Raw genomic sequence first — 7,524 nt, forward strand, 5'->3', positions numbered from 1 at the left:
CAATATGCAGAGGTTCTCCTACAGATAATTAAGGAGAAAACTCACAGTTCACCCATGTGGGAAGCTAGCCAGGAAGTGCAGACACACTTTGGGAATTCATCCATTATTTATAATCTGCAGTGTCTTGTCAAAAACCCTAAATGAAAAGTTAAAGCTTTAACACATTCTCCAGCATACTGCTGGGCCATCACCTCCCATTAGTTTTTAAGTAACACTCCCATTGGGCCAGATTCATCAGAAAGTTTCCTGGCACCTGCTTAAACCCTCTGGAGCTCAGTGCAGAGCTGGCTCAGGAGAGCTCAAAATCAGCCACCATCAGCACCCCCACCCTGGGCTCCTGCCAGATGTGTGCAAACATGGCTTTGCATCCCCAGAGCAGCACAGCTCTGACATCCCAGCAGGGCATTCCCCACCAACCTTCAGGGTGGGCTCATACAGGTGCTCCAGGGCTCATCCTTGCAGTCAGGTTGCCACTGCTGAGAGGAGGGAGTGCTCAGTGGTGGCCCTTCAGAAGCAGGCCACAGCTGCATGGAGGACTCTCCCACCCACGTGTGGTGGGTGACCAAGGAACACTGCTCCTTGCTGCTGGAACACCACCATCTGTCTCCCCTGGGAAGCCACCTCCCTGTGCTCTTCCCTTTGCATTACAGACACAGAGTGATGCTGTGGTCCCACCTCCCCCCTAGAAGGCTCCTGCAGTATTTCAATTAAAGCAGATCATCTTTAGACCCATTTTTCCCTCCTGGACACCCCTACACTTCCACTCACAGCTGAGGCGCAGAACCCAATTAGTTATTAATTGAGGCACGTTAAAATTCATTAACTCTGCTTGTGAAGCTTAAGCTATAATTAACTGTCTGCCCAGGCTTTTGTTCTTCCATCTCCAGGTAGCAGGTCCTGTTGTTAATAAGAAAGAGGAGGCACAATCCCACCCCCTCTGCTGGGCAGGCAGCTTGGTCCTGGTGGTGACATTAACCCCAGTGGGGATGTCACAGGTTAATGCTCTCCTGTCAGCTCCTCACTGCCCTGTGCCACGTGTGAACTGGAGCAGAGTTTGAAAGCATGAGAGCATACAACACCCTGGTGGAAGGATCTTGGCAAAGGTGACTTTGAGCAGGCTGAAGGTCCTGCTGCAGCACAGCTCGTGCAGCCTCCCCACCACACAGACCTTACCTTGCGACAGCCTTTATTTTCCAGAGCTCCAGCAGCTCAGGGCAACTCTGCTCTGACAGCTGGAGCAGCAGGAGCCAACCTTTGTTTTAAAGCAAAAGGCAGGCAGAAACTGACTTACACACCAAGTTCCAAGGCTTTTACCTGTGTGCCACATGGATGCCAGGGCTTGGGAAGGAAGCAGCTGAGATCTGCCCTGCAGCAAAGCTGGCTCTTCCCAGATGGAGCTGCTCTGGAGGAGGAATTTCGACAGCAGTTCAGTGGCTGCCCTGAACGTAAAGCATGTTGCACTCCTGTCCGAAGAGCTGCCTGCTCCAGAGCTCCCTGGCCTCCCTCACAAGAAGAGGGACGGCCTGAAGGTCCCTGTCCTCCCCTGAGACCCGTGCTGCCCATGGTGCCAGCAGCTGCTCGGTCTCACTGCAGAGAGAGGTGCCAGCGAAGCCAGGGCCAGGGCAGGTCAGAACGGGAGGCGCTGGAGCCAGGGCTCTGCTTCCAGTCCTTCCCCCGCCCCTCATCTCTGCAATGTGCCAGCCTACACATTGGAGCTGGCACAGAGGGACGCAGCCGGTGCCAGCAAACAAGTCTGGTGCAGATTATTTCCCTGCTGGAGCAATGAGGAAGCCATGGAGACTCTGGGAGTCGCAATATGGTTGCTAGCCCTGTTCCTGCTGCAACACAACCAGGCAGGGCTGCTGATGGGGGCTGGAATGTCTGTAGGCTCCCATCCAGCCCAGGGTGCTGAGAGCAGCAGAGGCAGCACCGCTGCAGCAGCACCGCTGATCTCTCAGGCTCTAGCAAAGCCTTCAGGGTGCTGAGTGCCTGTCAGAGCCACACCAACTCCTCCTGCAGCAAGCACACTGCAGGCACTGATCTGCAGCCACCTGGTGACCTGCACCTCTGTCTTGCCAGGGCCAGGGCCTGTGTGGTGCGCTGTGCACTCATCCTGCCAGCTGACTTAGCAGCAGCCCTGATTAATTCATTCCCCTGCCTTGAGTAGGCAGGGAAGCAAAGGAGGCTTTTGTGAAGGCCCAGGGAAAAAAATGGCAGTGACCTTGCACAATTTTTCACTTGCCTCCATATCAATCACACTCGTCCTGTCCTCAGGAGCTGGCAAAGTAGCTCTAATGCCAGTATTGATGATGCTGTCAAGCCTCCACAATAGGTGCCTGACAGCAGTGTGTAAGCCAGAGATATGGAGAGTTTGGGCAATCAATAGCTCCAGAGAAGTCTCACGTGGAAGCCTCCACTCAGTACGAGTACAGCAGAGACAGTGAAAAGCTCCTTCCCTCCTCCCTTGAGTCTGGTGAGGATGAATGCTTGAGGGAGTGACCTCCTCACATTTTGCTAGGACACATTTTCACAAGAGAAAACTGAGACAATTCATCCCTGTTTCTACCAAGGAGCATCTGGGATTCAGAACTCACATCTCTGTAGTGAGAAGCATCTGAGGGGAGCAGAGCATGCCAGCAATTGTATCACACCTCCACCTTGCAGCCTGGCTGTGGTGAATTTACTTACCATTGCTGGGCTCTCCCCACCAGGGTCTGGAAGCGAAGAGATCACCTCAGCAGGAAGCCCATGGCTGCTCTAAATCCAGGTGGCCTCATTACCCTGTCAAAACATTAATAGTCACGTTATGAGATCAACATTTGTTTTGCCAAGAGCAATGAATAATGCAAACAGCACCACCTCCAATCATGACTATTTGATTTAGATCAGAGGCTGAGAGCCACTCTCTGCTCCAGTGCCAAAGCCCAAAGACAATTAAGTGCATGTAGAGCTGGTGAAAGGGAATGGGCACAACAGCACAGAGCAGGAACTGCTCCATTTCTCAGCAGAACACAGTCACAGCACCACAAGCCTCAAGCCACACCTGCCAGACACCAGTTCCTCTCTTTCCCGTTGCCTTTGGAGCCTGTGTACAGCAGAGGCTTGAAGAGTGCTAGAAGAAAGGAGCTTCCTGGTTTGCTTCTTTCTGAAAGCAGTGACCCAAAGCCTCCATCATTAGTAACAATGATTCAAAGATGCCATAGGAGGGAGTGTAGGGAGGATTGCCACTCAAAGGAACACTCTCATTATCACAGATTAACTCAGTGCTGTCAGGAAGGGGGAAAGCAAGATGGAGCTGTTGTCTGTGCACAGCTGTGCCCATCGAGTTGTCCTGTTGTCACCAACCTGGCCAAAACAGGCACCCTTTTGAAATCAGGGACCTGAGTGATTGTGCAGCCACTCCAGCAACATCCTCTCGGCATTTCTAGTCTGACACACACATCAGTGTGGCCTTGGAGAGGACCAACACATCAGGCTCTTGAGAGCAGCTTCCTTTCAACAGCATTGAAACAGTTCTGAAGCAGCAGGTTTCACTGAACGGTTTCCACCCCCACCCCCCCCAAAGTTCACTCTTAACTACAGGAAAGGCACAGCAGCCCTACAAGCAAATGATAACCAGTGATGAGCATTTGGGAGAAGTTCCCTTGTCCAGAAATGCCATAAAGCAGAGTTAACTCATCATTAACACACCCAGCAGATCCCAAGCATGTAGCCCTCTCCACTGGAGCAGAAGACAGAAGGAAGTGCTAACAGCTGGCTTGTTGACACTCTGAGAGCTCATTTCTCACAGAAAGCACAAAAGGGAAAGCAGAATTGTAATTAAAGTCCATCTCAAGATAAACAGAGCAGGCCCATCACGAATCACAGCTTCTGTTACACCTCTCAGCTTGCAGCTCCTGGTCTTCCCCATGTCCCTGCTGCTCCCTGCCCTTACCCAGGACAGATCCAGCAGCACACTGAGACAGTCTGCTCAGCTCCTGCAGTGGTGCTCTAGCTGAGGGGTGTTTGAAGGGAGGAAGAAAAGGCCCTCAGACAGGCACTCTACACAGGGGCTGTGGGCTTGCCACGCTAAGTGCCCAGGCCAAATCCTGCAACAATGAGATGCAGGCCACCAGCTGAAGGTGTTCCGGCTGAACTCCAGCCTCCAGCGGTCACTGGAGGAATCAGCTTTAGGAAACCAGGTCCTAGTACTATTCTGTTAGAGAAAACACTGCCACAAAAGCACAGATCTAAACTAAGTTGTTCTTCCGTACCATGAGCTTTCAGGAGTGCTTTGAGTGCCCCCAAGGAAGAAGCCTGTGATTGTCTCTGATCTCACAGAACACAGCAAATTGTCTCTGCGGTCATGTCTGGAGCTGTAGGCTCAGCTCCTATCTACACTCTTCTGCTAATTGCAGTCAGAACAGAAGTGCTCAGGTCTTACCTCAGCTACCAGCCAGGCTGAGCTCTCAGGGTTAAACACCCCCTGGATGGTAGGAGCACATTAATCTAGGCTGATAAAGCGTGAGCCTGCAGTTGCCAGGGCTCCACTAAAGCCCCAATCTGCGGAGATTTATTCTGCACTTCATCTCCAGCACTCGGCCTGCCTGCAGCCCAGCCTCACTCCTGCCTGTGCCTGCATCCTCTCAGCTGACACACAAATAAAGGATTTTCTACCTGTTGCTAACACTTAACGTGCAGCTAAGCAGCTTAGGCAGTAAGGAATCTTGAGCTACAGCAGCATCTCCCACACTCCTGTTCCGCCCAAGCAGAAGCCAAGGTGCCGCCGGTCCTTCCAGTGAGAGTACAGCACCTCTGTCTGAGCCAGCAGAGCAAAGAGACAGAACTGCAGGTTCTAGATTGCTGCATGTCTGAAACATTCTGCTTCATCCACAGGCAAGTTTTACAGCATTATTCTCTTCATACCCAAAGCTATTTTTCATGATCAGACCCAATACAGGGTGAGGCAGGTGGGACAAGACCCACCATAGCCCAGCCCGAGGCAGCCACCAGCCGAGGGAGGAGGCCAAGGCTGCCAGCCCAGGCTTGCATCACACGGCTCCAGCAATTGGACACCTGTAGCTGCAGGGCCAGGGAAAGATAGTCAGGTTTTACGACTAGGATCTAAAGCAAATTTTATTGGAAGCTTTTATGTTTGTAGGTTTGAGTAGTTTTTATAGAGAGGAGTTCTGAAAACTGCCATAAAATGTTGCCTTGGGGGTTATGATTACATTTGTATCTTCCCCAAACTTGTATAAATAAAGACGACAGCTTTTACTGGAGGAGCTTAAAAGGTTAGAGTGGTGTTTGGGTTGTGATGAACCTTTTATAGATGTGATGTTGTGAGAATTTATTCTTAAATGCCAATAAAAAAAAATAAACCCCCACAACTTAACATTTCTGATAAAGCAATGGTGATTAGAAAGAGAGCTGTCAGGGGTGGTGGCACTGCCAGGGGCTGCCTTTCTGCTACAGCCATGCTGAGTTACATCTTGGTTTACTGGGAGCTGTTAACTTGGAGAGCTTCTGCTTGGCTGCAGTCTCTGATGAAGCCTTTAGAGATGGTAAGGCAAGAAAGCTTGAGCCCCTGGGGTTGGAAACTGCTACCTTGGACTACCTGTGGCCTGAGAAGCCCTTCCAGCTTGTCCCCACCCCAAGGCCAGGGCTCGCAGAAGTCAGCCAGCAGAATGCAATGGGACGTGCCCCTTGCAGAGCACAGACTGCAAATGAAATGTCAAGGCTGTGACTTCCCCAGCCAATCTGAGTGGCCACCTCCAGAAGAGTTTCAACACCCCAAACCAGAGCCATGCAGTCTCAAGGTACCAACTGAGGCATATAGAAAACATCAGCCTTGTTTCTCACTGTTCCAGCAGAAGTGTCCACACATGGAGTGGGAAGCAGATATAGAGAAACTCAAGGGGTTCAAGGAGTCCCCAGATCCTTTTGCTCCCCACCACCATCCCTGCTCCCCCAGATCCCTTTGCTCCTCAGCACCATCCCTGCTTCACTCCACAGTCACCTTCTTCCTCATCCCCAGAAGGTGAAGCCTGAGCCAGGGGTTACAGAACGGCTGTGGGGGCATGGCCCCGCGCAGAGCCCATGCTGTGAGCTCACACCATGCAGCAGTGCTGCAGGCTCCAGTCAGCCTCCACCAGGCCTGGCTGTTGGACTCTCCTGGTCCTGCTCCCTCACGTAGGGTATGCAGACAAGAGAGGAAAGCTTCAGAGAAGCCAGCATGTATCTTTTCACTGTTGTTACAGGTTGGCATCTCTGAGGAGCGAGGAGAGGGTGCCAAGTTTGTTACTACCCAAGCTTCATAATTTACAACCTGTGCAACTAAAGGCTGAAAACACAGCAATTTTGCAGGGTAATTCTGGGAAGCAACCATCCTGCAGCACCAATTATTAAAACCACTTGCACACATTAAAGCTATAAAGATTAAAAATATAGCACACTTGTCATTAAACATGAATGGAGTCATGCAAAATGCATCGCGCAGCAGCGGCCAGCCGCGCGCCGGGCACAGCCCCACGAGGAGCTGCAACCCCAAGCCCCAGACCAGCTTGCATTTTGTCCAGGCTGAGGAACAAGTTTGTCATGCAAAATAAACACAGATGTTCCAAGCCCTGCCTGCAGCTCGCAGCCCATGGCTTTAGCAGGACCTGCCTCTGAGTGCGAGGCGGGGGCGCGGGGCACGCCGCGCCGCAGCGGCAGCCCGGGCTGGGCGAGTCGCTGAAAGGACACAGCCTGTTGTTGTTTTTAATTTGCTTTGCTGTTCATTGTGCTTTTCCCTCAATATTCTGTCTTGAAACATATTCAAATGGCTCCCTGTGCTGCTGTGCCTGGCACACTTTGGTGGCACAGGCACTCTCTGCATGGTGTTTACTAGATCTGCTTCCTGCTCCAGAAAGGCTACAGTTTATTAGCACCTCAGGCCTTGCTTTGCCTTTCATTGCAATTGGTTTGCTCCTTCCTCTCATTCTGTTCCCTGGGGAAATGAATCCTTTCCTGTGGTGCCACACAGGCACATCTTTCAGCTTCTCCAGCTATGGTGAGCAATTCCCTGCAGTGCTGCTTAGGTGCATGCACACCTGCGTGGATGTCTGCACTGAAACGTTCTTCAGGGAAGAGCGTCAAAGTGTTCAGTTCAAACACAGCTCAAGATAAACCCCAGCCCCACTGGCTCCAAAGAGCTGCTCTGCTTCTGATGGGATCATAGCCTGCAGCCCTGCTGAGGGTCCCAAATTGGTGAGAATCAGGGAAACAAAGAGCTCACACCTAGGGCAAGCTCCACACCTCCAGAAACATCTCACTTTGGAGGGCCCCACCACACCTGCAGCAGGTCAGGAGTGTGGTCCTGTCCACCAGAGCCCTCACTTCCATGCCCTTAGTGAGCAATTCTGGCACATGGAGGGGTTTGTTGGTGTCACTGTCTGCACAGGGCAGCTTCCTGCTCTAACTATGCCATCATTTCAGCTTCAACAAGGGCCAAGAGAAACAAACCACCCCTTGAAGATCTTACCTGGCTGACACAAACTGAGCAAC

The 7,524-nt window shown here is 51.8% G+C and overlaps 1 long non-coding RNA gene across 3 annotated transcripts in view; it reads right to left on the bottom strand.

Moving 5' to 3' along the window:
- Positions 1–7,524, bottom strand: part of LOC137455179 (uncharacterized) — a 173,213-nt gene that overhangs the window by 33,910 nt on the left and 131,779 nt on the right. For all 3 annotated transcript variants that reach the window (XR_010990790.1, XR_010990792.1, XR_010990791.1), the window contains 2 exons: positions 2,689–2,781; positions 1,315–1,402 (listed from right to left, as the gene is read on the bottom strand). This is a non-coding gene — a long non-coding RNA (uncharacterized lncRNA). The remainder of the gene's footprint in view (positions 1–1,314; positions 1,403–2,688; positions 2,782–7,524) is intronic.

Source organism: Melanerpes formicivorus, unplaced genomic scaffold, assembly GCF_026170545.1.
Source record: "Melanerpes formicivorus ecotype bairdi unplaced genomic scaffold, bMelFor1.0.p_v2 SCAF_92, whole genome shotgun sequence".
NCBI classification, from domain to species: domain Eukaryota; kingdom Metazoa; phylum Chordata; class Aves; order Piciformes; family Picidae; genus Melanerpes; species Melanerpes formicivorus.